Source organism: Myotis lucifugus, unplaced genomic scaffold, assembly GCF_000147115.1.
Source record: "Myotis lucifugus unplaced genomic scaffold, Myoluc2.0 scaffold_20, whole genome shotgun sequence".
NCBI classification, from domain to species: Eukaryota; Metazoa; Chordata; class Mammalia; order Chiroptera; family Vespertilionidae; genus Myotis; species Myotis lucifugus.
In genome coordinates, this window is record NW_005871068.1 from 1,563,739 (window position 1) to 1,580,106 (window position 16,368).

The 16,368-nt window shown below is 39.6% G+C and overlaps 1 non-coding gene across 1 annotated transcript; it reads right to left on the minus strand.

The window, feature by feature from the left end:
• Positions 1-12,337: 12,337 nt before the first annotated feature.
• Positions 12,338-12,444, minus strand: LOC111825295. The gene has a single exon (XR_002828468.1). It is a non-coding gene; the product is annotated as a U6 spliceosomal RNA (small nuclear RNA).
• Between the last annotated feature and the right edge of the window lie 3,924 nt (positions 12,445-16,368).

The window sequence follows — 16,368 nt, forward strand, 5'->3', positions numbered from 1 at the left end:
GGACAGATTAGCTGGGGGATAGGCACACAGGAACCGAAGAAGAGATTCTAGGGGATCTGAGCATCTATGGCAGCGGTTCTCAACCTGTGGGTCGTGACCCCTTTGGCGGTCGAACGACCCTTTCACAGGGGTCACCTAAGACCATCCTGCATATCAGTTATTTACATGACGATTCATAACAGTAGCAACATTACAGTTATGAAGTAGCAACGAAAATAATTTTATGGTTGGGTCACAACATGAGGAACTGTATTTGAAGGGCCAGAAGGTTGAGAACCACTGATCTATGGTAAAGTTACCATTGGGACGGTGCTATGACTACATGGGTGAACAATGGAGAAAGTGTGCCTACAATAATGGAACTTGTATTCTAGGTTGGGAAATGCAGACTATAATTAAAGAAACAAAAATATAAGCAGGATAATTGTGGCTTACATAGATATGATAAAGTGAATTAACATGTAATAGAGAGAATGGGGAGAAGGTATCTTATTTTATATTATGGGGTCAGGAAAGGCCTCTCAGACAAAAGGATATTTGTTCAGATACATGAAGCTTGCATCTTTATGAAATGAAAACAGAATAAGCTAACATGGAAATATATAATAATAAAAGTGTAATATGCTAATTAGACCAGACGTCCTTCTGAACATCCTTCCAGATGACCTTCTGGACGAAGGCAGGGCTGCGAGGGAAGCCCAGGTCCTGGGTGCCAGAGGGAAGCCGGTGCTGGCAGCCAGCGGAAGGAAGGCCTACTCTTGCACGAATTTCATGCATTAGGCCTCTAGTATTATAATAAAAGGGAAAATACAGTAGTAGAATAAAATCTATATTAAAGCATACAAGAAAAAAATTAATTACACAAAACATAGACTCCAAGTCCAACATAGCAAGCTCTCTTAGATAATGACTTAAAACATGAGTTTTAATGGCCACATGTTTGGAAATAGGAAATAAATAGAGCCTGAAATCTAAGAAGAATGGGATTCACATCAAAGCTCCCACCTACAGGCACAGTTCCCTAAGGGGCACACCTTCAGTGGGTAAACTAGTAAACAATGGGAGCAATGCGTATCTGTCTTCATCAGGACTTTGCATAAAACAGGAAGGACAACCAAACCCCCAAATGCTTAACCACTTGTCTGTATTCCATGGGTTTGGGTCTAAATTCACACTATCTGTACAGCCCCCCAAAAAAGTCCAAGATGGAAAAGTAGATTATATGATCCTGGGATGATAGTGTCCCTGGGTTCCTAGCAGAAGCAAATACAAATTTTCACTGAAATAACGCACTATAATTATAGGCACCGAAATGCCAAGAAACACGAGCCCACAATAAAAAGGAAATCACTAATTACATGGGTAAGACAGGTAAACTATGAAGAACTAAGAGAATCAACAAAGTACAAAATCAGACCCACTAAGATGGAAAATTTTTATTTTATCAGTTATAGAATATAAATTTGCTTAATGCATTTGATTCTTATTGATTTTCATTTAGGTGACATTAGTTAATAAAATTATATAGTTCTCAGGTGTACAATTCTATAAAACATCATCTGTTTATTGCAGTGATGGTGAACCTTTTGAGCTCGGCGTGTCAGCATTTTGAAAAATCCTAACTTGACTCTGGTGCCATGTCACATATAGAAATTTTTTTATATTTGTAACCATAGTAAAACAAAGACTTATATTTTTGATATTTATTTTATATATTTAAATGCCATTTAACAAAGAAAAATCAACCAAAAAAATGAGTTCGACACGTGTCATAGGTTCGCCATCACTGGTATATTGTATTGTGTGTTCACTACCATAAGTCAAGCCTCTTTCCATCACCATTTATCGCCCCCCCTTAACTCCTTCTACCTGCTCCCACCCCACTTTCCCTCTGCTAATCACCATACTGTTGTCTGTGTCAATTAGTGGTGTGTGTTTTTTTCTTAATCCCTTCACCTTTTTCACTCAGCCTGCAACTCAACTCCCCTTCGTAATGTAAAGGGTGTCCCAAAATTCACGCAAGAAGTAATTTTGATAGAAACTACAGGTTTATAATTAAAAATTGTAAATTTTTTTATTGATTCATAAAGTATACAGTATAGGGTTATGTACGGAATAACATATCGGGTAAATGGCCACCACGGCTTTGCTGGCACATACGCACTCTTTTGTTGAAATTTTCCATGACCGTTTTGCATAAATGTGGCTGAATTTCGTTGATACAGCGCTCAATTTCCTCCTTCAAGGCGTGGGTGGTTGTGGGCTTGTTGGCATAAACCTTAGACCTCAAAAAACCCCAAAGAAAAAAGTCCAACAGCATTAAACCGCATGATCTGGGCGGCCAATTCTGATCACCAAAACGGGAAATTACACGACCAGGAAATGACTCATGCAGTAATTGAATTGTTTCTCGGGCTGTATGGCATGTGGCACCGTCTTGTTGAAACCACATATCGTCCACATCCATATCTTGCAATTTAGGTACAAAAAACTGGATTATCATGTCGTGATAGCGAGCACCATTAACTGTTATTGCCTGAGCAGCCGCATTTTCGAAGAAGAATGGTCTGATGATGCCTCCAGCCCAAAATCCACACCAAACAGTGACACGTTCTGGATGCATTTGTTTCTCAACAATCACTCATGGATGTTCTGAACCCCAAATGCAACAATTTTGTCGATTAACCAAGCCATCAAGATGAAAATGAGCCTCATCAAAATTCAGCCACATTTATGCAAAACAGTCATGGAAAATTTCAACAAAAGAGTGTGTATGTGCCAGCAAAGCCGTGGAAGCCATTTACCCGACATACTATTCTATACATAACCCTATACTATGTACTTTATGAATCAATAAAAATTTACAAGTTTTAATTATAAACCTGTGTTTTCTATCAAAATTACTTCTTGCGCGAATTTTGGGACACCCTTTTATTTATAAGATTGAATGATTAACAAAAGAAGAAGAAATATAAAAATCATCACTATTCCTGATGCTGTCCAATTTGAAAACATAGGCTTAGTTATTTCCCAAATATATTTTGAATGACTGGGCAAAAACATTGTTGATGCACTTGCAAACCAGATATAGTTTGTTGATTTTAAAAACCATTCCTATCACTCTATAGAGCTCCACTGTATGATGGGGGCATAGGGTCTGGAAACTACATTTCTCAGACTTCACTGCCAGCAGTTTCATCTAGATCCTGCCAAGGAAAGGCACCTGCAAGAGATATGGATAGCATAAGACAAGAAGAACATTATTTTTCTCTGGCAACTGCATATGGGAAAATGGGCATCAGCAAATGCTAGATTTCCTGAAATCCACCCACCTGATTTCTTAAAAATATACTTTTATTGGTTTCAGAGAGGAAGGGAGAGGGAGATAAAGGGATAGAAACATCAATGATGAGAGAGAATCATTGATAGGTTGCCTCCTGCATGCCCCACACTGGGGAGCGAGCCCACAGCCTGGGCATGTGTCCTGACCAGGAATCAAACCTTGACCTCCTGGTTCATAGGTTGACACTCAACCACTGGGCCATACCTGCTGGGCCACCCTCCTGATTTTTGTTCCCCTAGGCTTCAATGGTTGTGTGAACCTCTAAGTCCCAATAGTAAACCTCTTCCTACTAGAAATACCTATAGTAGTTGCTGTTTTCCTGAACAAAGTTTGGCCAGTGATCTAAGAGGCATAGTTAAGGACAGGAAGTAAGGATGAGTAACATTATCCACAAGGAACTTTTAAACGGAGTCCTGACAGTAATGATTTATAATCGAGGCTGAATGTTAAAAATTGGATTAAATATTGAGGTTCAGAAACATGAGATCAGCAATGGAACAGCTGTGCAAACTCTGCTGAACATCTTCATTGATGCCAAGACAAAAACAGGCACAAATAGATAGATTCTGCAATATAATTAGGGGAAATTTTCAACTTATAAAAAATGGATCATCATAAATATTCTAAAAACCTGAACAAGATGTCAGACCCCATAAAATTAATGTGATCACAAACAAGATGATAAATTGGGCAAATGTCAAGTTTAAGAGCCTAAGTCACTGCCAAAAGTAGGCTTATATCTATAATGAAAGACTCTGGTGGCCATGTTAACTGATGACTCCCTAGTGATTATTTTATTTCAAGGATTTAATTGTGGCCTTTCAGATTTCAGGAAATGTGCACTATTTTTTAGATGCTGCAAATGTTGCTGAACACGGACCCTGAGAGTTAAGGGAATATGCTCAAATTTTCCTTAATAGGGAAAATGAACTCTATAATAATCAGGGTTCTGGACTATAGAGTTTATTTGCACACACACAAAAAACACAGTAAAACTTTTTAAGCTTTTAGAGTCTTCAATTGCAAGGGATGTAGAACTCACTTGGCAGCCAATTTTAAACCCTCATAATTTAGAGTTTCTATCCCACATCATACCAAGTATATTAGAATGTACTCATATTCTACAGTTAATATAACATTATATTTAAAGGATTTTTACAATTTAGGTTTTGAAATTATCTTTGCATCATTTATTTAATTTATAATTGGGCAATGACATCTCAGCACTTATGCCGCATACTTGAGAACTCTAGCAAAATGAGAGTTTTTCTTTTTATATTTTAGAGATAATTCTTTATTTCATATCTCAGACAATTTCATAAGCTCTTGAGAAACTGTTTGGTATGAGACCTGAGGCCCCCTCAATAAACAATTTTCAGCTTCAGTTGAGAGTATGAATTCATATGGTCATCTAACTAACCATTGACAAATTTTCTTCTTCCCAATTCAAGCTACTAAAAAGGGATGAAGAGAAAGACCTCAATTTATCTGCCCATCTCTCTTTGCATTTAGAAGTCTACCTTGACTCTGGTATTGTCAAGCAATCAATCTCTCCACTCCCATATCCCATAGGTCCATGGTCGGTAAACTGCGGCTCGCGAGCCACATGCGGCTCTTTGGCCCCTTGAGTGTGGCTCTTCCTAAGCCTTAGGAGTACCCTAATTAAGTTAACAATGTACCTACCTATATAGTTTAAGTTTAAAAAATTTGGCTCTCAAAAGAAATTTCAATCGTTGTACTGTTGATATTTGGCTCTGTTGACTAATGAGTTTGCCGACCACTGCCATAGGTCAAAGGTGCTCTCTCTCCAACCTGGTTACTACCTGATACCCAGAAATCTTGTGGCCACTTTCTATCAGGCTTTAGAGTTTCACCCATTCCAGTTTGGCTATTAAGAAGTTGGAGTGGACGTCAACAAGGGTCTGCAGTTCAGACCACTGTCACTACTCAGATGGAAGTGCCTTGTTAAGCTGGCAGGCCTCCTGGCTGACACTACTGGCCTTTTCTACTATTTCACTACCTTTCTTAGAGAGCAGGTGTTTTGAAAATTGCCTTCCAGGGTAGGACAAATTGGTTTCCTCCACTAGTAATCATGACTTTTATAGTACAAATGCCTGGATGGATATCAGTATCAATGAGAAATGCTATTCTTCTCCATCTATTTACTCATCTTTCTAGCACAATAGCAGTTGATAACATGTCTGGCCCTTTATGAAAGGGAACTTTTATCAAAAAGCTACATTGGGCCTGACACTATGTTAGGGGCTTCATAAACATTCTAGTCTAATCATCATAATATAATTATATCAAGTAGATGCATTCATTGTTCTATTTTTGAACCAAACAACAAAGTTATCAGCTGGCAAGTAGCTATTTTCCAATTTTTGGTTAACAATGTAAATCTTACTATGGGTATCTCCCTGACTTTTAGGGATTCTCAAATATATAAATTTGAATGAGAACAGACATCATGATGCATAGTAGTTAGGCCAAATTTCAAAGAATACATCGACCAAGTGTTACTCACCAACTTAACCAGGTATTCATGAATCTTTTATGTTGTTCATTTGAACAACAATCCTATATCATAAAGAGGTAATATGCAAATTGACTGTCACACCCTCGCAAAAGATGGCCACCCCCATGTAGTCACAAGATGGCCGTCCCCATGTGGTCACAAGATGGCCGCACACATGTCATCACAAAATGGCCAGCCCCATGTCGTCACAAGATGGCCACCACAAGATGGCTGGCAGGGGAGGGCAGTTGGGTTAACCAGGCCTGCAGGGGAGGGCAGTTGGGGACAACCAGGCTGGCAGGAGAGGACAGTTAGGGGTGACCGGGCTGGCAGGGGAGGGCAGTTGGGGGTGACCGGGCCAGCAGGGGAGCAGTTAGGCATTGATCAGGCTGGCAGGGGAGTGGTTAGGGGGTGATCAGGCTGGCAGGCAGAAGCGGTTAGGGGCAATCAGGCAGGCAGGCAAGCGGTTGGGAGCCAGTAGTTCTGGATTGTGAGAGGGATGTCCCATGAGATCAGGCCTAAACCAGCAGTCGGACATCCCCTGAGGGGTCCCAGATTGGAGAGGGTGCAGGCTGGGCTGAGGGACACTCCCCCCCAGTGCATGAATTTCATGCACTGGGCCTCTAGTATTCAAATAAAGAGCTTTTTGTTTGGGGGGTGGGGAAGAATGTAAATCTTGTGATATCAAAGACCATCTGGGTCCCACTAACTCACCCACTACCTCTGTTTACAAAGGACTTTTCCCCCTTTTTATTGAATTTATTGGGGTGACATTGGTTAACAAAATTATTCATGTTTCAGGTGCACAACTCCACAACACACCATCTGTACACTGTACTGTGTGTTCACCACGCCAAGTCAAGTCTCTGTCCATTACCATTTATCCCCATTTACCCTCCTCCACCTGCCCTATTGTCTTTGCTCAATCTCTCCACCCTGCCAATTCACATGTATTCTCTCTTTTTACAACAAAGCCAATCCCATCAACAAAGCCAATCCCAGCATTTTAAAGGGGCTAAGAGTAGTAATTAAGGTAGTAATTTTTAATTAACCTTTTTAAATATTCTGTCATAAGATACTTCATAGATACCACAGAACTGTCCATTAAAAACCTTTAGGCTGATAAAATATATGAGCATAGTTCAGTTATATACAGAGGAAATTGAAATAGTGTCTGAGCTAAAGAAAATCATTTTGCTCTTCAGCAAGTTAAGGTGTTATAATGACTTCATGAACCATTCCAAAGATAGCATTGTCATACTGTAGATACTATGTAGGAAAAAAGAAATAGACTTGATAATGTCTATTTTATTTATTTAGTTAGTTAGTTATAATCCAAATTTCTTTAATTTTTTATTTTTAGCCATTTTAAAATCTTTATTGTTGAGAGTATTACAGAAGTCCTCTCCCCCCCCCCCAATGCCCCCCTCAACTCAGTTCCCACCCCACCCCAGGCTTTTAATACTCTATTGTCTGTGCCCATAGGTAATGCATATATGCATATAAGATTTTTGGGTAATCTCTTCCCATCAACCCTGCTCCCCTTCCCTCTGAGATCCACCAGTCTGTTCCATGTTTCCATGTCTCTGGTTCTATTTTATCAGTCAGTTTATTTTGTTCATGAGATTCCTTGTTTGTTTATTTTTACTTTTAGATTCAATTGTTGATAGATATGTATTTATTGCCATTTTATTGTTCATTTTCTCCTCCTCCTCCTCCTTCTTTTTCTTCCTGTTGATATCTTGCTTTTTCTCTTCTCCTTCTGGCACCCCCATAATGTGAATGTTGATACGCTTGAAGCTGTCCCAGAGGCTCCTTACACTATTTTCGGATGGATTTTTTTCTTTTTGCTCTTCTGATTGGGTGTTTTCTGCTTCTTCATATTCCAAATTGTTGATTTGATGTTTGGACTCCTCTACTCTACTGTTGAATCCTTGTAAATCATTCTTTATTTCAATTATTGTATGCTTAATTTCTGACTGGTCCTTTTTCATGTGTTTGATGTTCTTACTAAGGTTCTTAAAATTCTCACTAAGATCCTTGAAAGTCTAAGTCCCTTGAAGCTCTCATTAAGATCCTTAAGCAGTGTTACAACCATTGTTTTGAACTCTGTATCCAGTAATTTACTTCCTTCCATTTCATTTAATTGTTTTTCTAGAGATTTCTTGTGTTCTTTCACTTGTGATATGTTTCTTTGTCTCAGCATTTTGGCTTCTTCCCTGTGTTTGTTTCTATGTATTAGGTAGAGCTGCTATGTCTCCTGGAATTGGTAGAGTGGCCTTGTGTAGTAGATGACCTGTAGGGAGCCCAGTGGCCCAGCCAACCCAGTCACCTGAGCTGGGCATTCTAGGTACCTCCCTGTGTGGGCTGTGTGCAGTCTTGTTGTAGTTAAGCCTTGATTGAGGAATTGACCTCTAGACCAATTGGCTGTGAGGACCAGCTGTGACTACAGTGGAGAGCCGCTGTGCAGGAAACACCCCTATGAAGCAGGACTTGCTTCAGTGTGGTTTTGGTGCTCACTGAGTCTGCCCCTTGTGTCTGTCACTTGTGGATGTGTAGAGTTGTAGTCTGCTATGCTCTGAAACTGTCCACTGGGTACACTGGCTCCATTATCTCCAGGGAGGTGCAAAGTCAGCCACTGCCTGGGGCCACCCAGCAGGAGCTACAGAGAAATCTGCAGATGCCTCCTATTTGTATCAGGTTTGGAAGTGAAGTGCCCAGGCGAGGCCTAACTGTGAAGCAAGGCAGGCTGGTGCTAGTGAAGGGTCTTGGGCCTTTTATTGATAGGTTTGGGGCATGCTGACACCAGCTGCAGCTTGTTTGAGAGATTTTAGCAAAGTCTGAAGCCTGAGCCAGGACAGGTCATTCATGTGGAAAAGCTGCTGCAAACAGGTTGAGGGGGGCTGAAAATTGGATGGTATGGGGTCTCAGGGAATCTCCAGGGTAGAGAAAACAGTGTAAGCCAGGCTGATGGGGACTGAGCTAAGGCTGCCAGTCAGTCCTGCGACAGGAGAGGTCCCAGCACAGGAATAATGACCCCTGGGGGCACCCGTGTCTGAGAGAAAGCCGCCCCTGAGTTCCTGCCCCAATGCCAGACAATCCAGTTCCTCTCCATATATGTCTGGGTCCCGTAACTCCTCCTGGTGCTAGAGCTCATAGGGGTCGAGTCCCAATAAGTTTGTGTGCTGGCCCTTTAAGAGGGATACCTGGATCTCTGGCAGCCTCAATCCCCACCGCTTTTTACAGCCTGAAGTTACAGGGACTTCTCTTCCCAGCTCTGGAACCCTGGGCTAGGGAAGGGGGGGGGGTGTGGAGCTGTGATTGCTTGCTCTTCTCGGGAGGATTCTGCAGCCATGATATCTCTCCAGATAAAAAACAAAACAAAACAAAAAATGCCACACATGGGTGTCTGACTAGCCCGTTCCACACCTCCACTCCTCTTACCAGTCTCAATGTGCTTTCTTCTTTACTTCTCTAGTTGTAGGACTTCCATTCAGCCAGATTTCAGGTGGTTCTGAATGATGGTTGTTCTGTATTTTAGTTGTGATTTTGATGTGGCTGTGGGAGGCGGCAAATATTGGTGTTTACCTACTCCGCTGTCCTGGTTCTCCAATAAAGTCTATTTTAAAGTTATTATTAGTGGATGAAAGCAATACACGTTATTCTGGAAGGCAACTATCAAGAAAGCATGCTCCCTCCAAAAAGTGGAGAAATGGCCAAATAGCCCAGTTTTGTTAGCCAGAGGGGACAGCAACTTAACTGTTATATACTTATTACCAATAGCATTATTTTAGTGTATGTATTTATATTAGTGTACATAATATGATATTTTAAAAATGCTTAAAATGGTTACATATAATGAAATATAATCAGGCTAGCCTCAGACATATTTGACACATCAAAAAGAAAAAGACAAAGAGGGAATTTCTAGTATGGAAAAAATATAATTTCAAATTTTAAAGCCAACTAAATGTTGACCTATGGATAAGAGCATCAGAAAGATGTTTGCTGGTATTGAGGGCAGACAACATGGAGTGTTTCATGCAATTTCTGCAGAAAATACTTTGATATTTTTCCAACTTACTGAAGATTAAATAAAAAAAGTTCACAAATGAGGAGAATGTGGAATAGAGCATTTGATATTGAACATCAAAGCTAGTTAATGTAGAAATGTATAAATAATTCTATATAATAGAGTTATACATTAGAACTTAAAAATTCACTATAACTTTTGAAATAAAATATCTTTAATGTAAGAGTATAACAGTAATCTAACATTGAAAATGTTTTTAACAATGACCAAGAAGATGTGAACAAAGTAGGGAAAGTGAAGCATGCTAAAATTCTTGTCTCAAAGACAGAAGAGGAAAAGGCAAGAAAGTTCAGTTCCCAATGACTGATAAATAGAAATGTTAGAATGATATTAAAATAGTTAGAATTAACTTCTAAAAAGACTACAATTCAAAATAATGTTTCTATTTCTCTATGTATATCTATATATCATCTATCTAATCTATGTAGATAGAAAGATATTAGAGATTAAAAATAAAGCTCTCTATGTTTTAAATTTTCCTGCCCTGAGTATTGGGATTTTTAAATTTATTGCTGTTATTTTTTTTACCTTAAAATATTTGTATATATATATATATATATATATATATAATATTAAAATAAGAAATCCTGTAAACGCCCTCTCAGTTTGCAATTTTACTAAGTGATTTATCCTAAAGATTAGAAGAATAACTACTAAAGCCTGTGTTCACAAGCTTTTTTGTGGCAATTGATTTTGTGGTACAAAAATATTTTTAAAAAAAACTCAAGTCATCAACAGAGGCTTGATTAAATTATGAAACAGTTAATGAATGGAATACTATGCAGTCATTGAAAACTATATATTGGCATCAAAATGTGGAAAGGCCTGTTATAACTAGAGGCCTGATGCACGAAATTTATGCAAGGGTAGACCTTCTCAGCCCCTGCTGCTGGGGCCCTTGCAGCCCCAGCTGCCTATCGGCCCAGGCTACCTTGCAGCCCCGCAGCCCCACTCCCCACCCATACCCACCTTGGCCTGGTGCTGACCGCTGCCCACATCTGCCGCCACACACCCCCAGTTCCTTGGTTCCGTAGAGCCCCCCAATCAATTGCCCCACAGAGGGTGGCCTGGGCCTCCCTCGGCCTCCCTCTGTGGGATGATCATGGGGCAATGGCGGGCCCCCCAACCAATCGCATCGCACCCGCCTTGGTTGGCCTGGAGCCAGTGCGTGTCATAGCATGGTCATCCAGATGGTCATTCCACTGTTCGGCCATTCGGTCGATTTGCATATTACATTTTTATTATTATAGACTAGGGGCCCAGTGCATGAATTCATGCACCTTGAAAAGAACTGTGGGCCACAAGGCTGCAGTGGGCACAGAGGCAGGTCTCGGCCCATCCTCCGCACCCCCGCCCAGCCCCTCCTGCCACGGGCCCCGGTCCACTGTCTGCCAGCAGCCCTGCTCCCGCGGTCACCACTCCCATACGCTGATGACACTGGCCCTGCTCATACCCACTGATGGCATGGAGGGATTGGGGTTGTCGCCAGTAGCAGGTGTGAGCAGCGGCTGCTGCCCTGATCACCCCTCAGGAGCAGGGGGAGGTGGAGAAGACCTCAGGGGCTATCGGTGCTGGCAGCTGCTGCTCGCACCCACTGAGGGCGCCGAGTAATTGGGGCCAGAGCCGAGTGCCAGCAGCAGGTGCGAGCAGGGCCAGCTCAGGCAGCAGGTACGAGCACCAGGCAGAACTGTGGTGCATGGGAGCAAAGAATTTTCAGTAACCACCAGAGGCTCACCCCGATGACAGCGACTGGTGCCTCACCTTGATCTGGCGCCCCCGCTCACCGGCTCCACCATCCCACCACCGTTGACACCTGCCATGTTCTACACTTTGTCGCCTGCTGTTGATGCCCGCCATGTTTCACGTGCGCTCCCTGGTGATCAGCCCATGTCATAGCAACCAGTTGTTTGGTTGTTCACCTGTTCAGTCTATTTGCATATTAGGGTTTTATATATATACATGTGTTTTCCAGTGTTGGGGAATATATGCTTAGAAAAGTCTGAAATTATAAATACCAATACATTAGCAGAGGTACTATCTGGATGATAGTTTGGTTTTCTTCCTTATTTTCTCTATTTTCTTTTCTTTTTTTAAAAAAGAAGTAAGTGTTATTCATGTACTCAGAGAACAAACCTATTTCTGGTTTGAGAAGGAGAGAACTGAAATGAAAGGATGATATTTGTGACACTAACCAATACTATTTTGAAAAATGCTGGCATCTTAATATTATATTCACAACATACCTTATATTTTTATTTTTTAAAACTCTGTTTATTACAGACACCCTTCCTACTATTTTCTTTTTACAGTTTCAAAAATTCAAGTTTTATTATTTTTTCAATTATGAGTTTTAAAATTTAAATGCTGTTATTACTATTTTGGTTCATAATATGAACACCTCATGTATTTGTGTGCCATCCTTGCGCAGGGGTCATGTTAATCTTCTCTGTATTTTTCCAATTTTAGTATATGTGCTGCTGAAGGGAGCATCCTCACTATTTTTCTTGCCATCGTTTTCCCATTAGCAATACAGATATCATTACACATATTCCACCTTATTTGATGGTGATTTAAAAAATTGAAACATGATTTTTTGTTATATTGAGTATATATCAAATGTTTTACAAAAAATAACATTTTTTATGAGACTATAGCTTACAAAACAACAGGCAAACTAGAGTGATCTATCACAATCATACTCTTATTTAAATTGCAAAAATACATATGATTTCAGCATTCAAACTACTAATTCAGGCGCATTCTGTGAGTATTCTTCCCTGGGCCTCATTACCAGACATTGGTTCTATTTCTACTTTTGTATTGGACTATTCATCTTATCCATGTTTTCCTCAAAGACAATAGCAATACCACAGGTGTTAATGAGCCTTTCACCAGTAATCTGATTTCTCTTATATTCTGTGCCATCTTTCTTTGAATGATGCTTTACATGTATCTTGTTTAAGTTATTTTTGCTGAAACACTAAAGAAAGTCTTAAAAAATCCCCAAATGCCATAGAACAGAGATCGAAAACTAATAGTTTAAAGGCCTTCAGATATTTTTTTCAGAATCTCCTAACTCCTGTAATAAATAAGGTTCGGAGGTCCTCTCTTACTGTAAGTCTTGAAGAAGATACTGTCTTTCATTCATTTTGGCAGTGTCTTTTCCGGAAATCCCACCTGTTTTTGTTTCCCCTTAATTAAGGTATTTACTATCCAAATGCTTTGTGGCTTTTTTTTGACCATATAATCTTTCCACTTGAGTGCTAGTGAAATTTCTATCTTATAAATATAGCTGGAATGGCAAGTTGGGAATGCCCATAGTGCATCTTACTGTCTTCTTCCAGGCCTTCAGTGCTTACTGAAACAAGATCTCTATTTGCCCCATTGTCCTCGCCCCCTTGTACCTTTAAGGAGAAGGAATAAATAATAATAATAAAGTAATTCTGCCAGTAAATTATAATTTTTAACACACACTGTCACCTTCCTACTTGGATCTTGCCAAACTTTCTAGAATTACCTCCTACCACCACTCCCCCTCAAATGCCCCATGGCTCAAATAGCTTGAATTACATGTCCTTCCTAGAATATTCTATTTCCTGCTAGATCAGCTCAGGGAAAGCTTCTATCTTGTTTACCACTGTATCCCTAGCACTTCTGGTATAGTAATAACTCCATAATTATTTGTTAAAGAAATAAATGAATATCTCTATGTCTCTTCTCGTTATATATTCATCCTTTAATGTCTTTTCTCTTACTTTTCTATCAAACAGGAATTTTCTTTTTCTTAATATTACCTTATGTCATCTCCTGAGGAGATCATATGGAAAGTCTCCAAACAGTACTAGGTGTTTTGTCATCTATTATAATGCATTTCGAAGTTTTATAACTATTCATTTGCAAGTCTAATTTCCCACTAGCCTATCAGCCTGAGGGCAGAAACCATATTCTCTTCCTGTTTATGAACCCACATATGATGATACTTAGTAAGTGCTTAATAACTGATTGTTAGATGAAAATTCTTCTAATCCCACATTTAGTATCATTACTTATAGTAATAATAAAATAATAAATGTTGCCCTAACCAGTTTGGCTCAGTGGATAGAGTGTCGGCCTATGGACTAAAGGGTCCCAGGTTCAATTCCGGTTAAGGGCACATGCCCGGTTGCAGGCTTGATCCCCAGTTGGGGGTGTGCAGGAGGCAGCTGATCGATGTTTCTAGCTCTCTATCCCTCTCCCTTCCTCTCTGTAAAAAATCAATAAAAATATATTTTAATAATAATAATAATAAATGTTTATTGTATCACAGTGGTTCAGAGCCAGACAGCCAGAGAATAAGTCCCAGCTCTACCCCTTACTAGTTGTTATGCCCTCTCTCTGTTCCTCAGTTTTCTCATCTCTAAAATGAAGTTAATAATAGTATCTGCTGGATAGGATTAAATGAAGTAATATATATATAAAGTGATAAAAATTATGCCTGACATCTAAAAAACTTTCAATACCTGTTAGTTATGCTGTTGTATCCTTAGATATGACAGACCTTATGCAACAGACTTTATTGTATACTTTATCCATCACAACTGTGTTAAGAGGCATTATTTTAAAGATCAGAAAAATGAGGCAAAGAATGATGATTTTGCTCAAAATCAGAGCATTCAGTGTTAAATTCTGCCTAATTCAACTCAATATTACACAAATTTCTATAAGACTTTGAACATGTGATAATTAATTGCATCAGCGCTTATATTCTACAAGTCACAAATTATTCTATTTGATTGGCAAATGCTCTTGTGTGATCTCCACTATACTGCACAGACTGCATAGTATCATATTTAAGAGCTGGCTGGGTTGCTACAGTCAGACTAACCAAGGCTCTTATCCCAGCTTTAACATTTACTGGCTGATAATCTTGGCCAGTTGCCTAACCTCTCTAATTTTGGGTTCCTTTTGTAAAATGAGCATAATGATATCTACCTCCTCAGAAGGTTATTTATTCTAAGAATCAAATGAGATCAAATGTGTGTAACATACTTAGCAAAACGCCTACTGCATTCAAAGCTCAATACAAGCTGTCATCAACCACTGGTTGTCAACCGTATTTATCTTATTAGTTTCTGTTTTACTTTTACAAGCTCTTGATCTTATTCCAAAATTCTGGAAGTTTACCCTATTTTTCAGAGTATTTCCCTGAACAATACTACCTCCCTCTTAGGCTGCTACGTACACCTTGCTCTCAACTCTCTTCAGAAACAAAAGATTTCTGGACAGGAGCAGATCTTTAGATTCTCCCATTATCTATGATAAGGGAAAAGGAGAAAAGCGCCCGAATGCATAATTAGGCATCCATGAGCCATTTCAATCACTTGATCTGTGCCCTTGGAACTCAGTCCGCTTTCTCTCTAGGGAAGACGATGCCAGCAACACTGCAATCTCCACGCAAATATGCTGACAACCAGTGGACCGTATTGGGCTGGTAAACCTGTGAACATTGACTCTCTAGGGGGAAAAAAGCCTTGATTTGTAGTTTGCCAATTTCTGTGATGTAAATATTCTGACTATGGCCAATTTCAAGTTACATATCAGCATGATGTCACTGTACAGTCACCCCATTACATAGCATTTCTACCATGCAGATGAGACAGACTTAAGCTCTAGAGCAGTGGTTATCAACCTTCTGGCCCTTTAAATACAGTTCTTCATGTTGTGACCCAACCATAAAATTATTTTCATTGCTACTTCATAACTGTAATGTTGCTACTGTTATGAATCATAATGTAAATATCTGATATGCAGGATGGTCTTAGGCTACCCCTGTGAAAGGGTTGTTCGACCGCCAAAGGGGTCGCGACCCACAGGTTGAGAACCGCTGCTCTAGAGCATAAATAATATTAAAATATAGTAAAATAATTAAAGACCTATTTTGAGTATTTATCTTTTTATAATATAATTAATTATAAGTTTATGTACTTTTATTATTTTTTCAACCTATCAATAATCCTTTTTTTCCTTGCTTGTCACAGTTCTTTTATTTCTTTTTTATTGAAAATATTGGGGTGACATTGGTTAATAAAATTATATAGGTTCCAGATGTACAATTCTATAATATGTCATCTGTATATTGTATTGTCTGTTCACCATCCCAAGTCAAGTCTCCTTCCATCACCATTTATCCTCCCTTTACCCTCTTCTGCCTAGCCCCATCTCCTTTTCCCTCTGGTAATCACTGTACTGTTGTCTGTGTCTAAGAGGTTGTTTTTCTTTTGCTTTATCCCTTCACCTTTTTCATCCAGCCCCATAACTCCCCTTCACTCTGACAGCTTTCAGTCAATTCTCTACCTATGAGTTTGTTTCTATTTGGTTTGTTAGTTTATTTTGTCATTAGATTCCACATCTGAGTGACATAATATGCTACTTGTC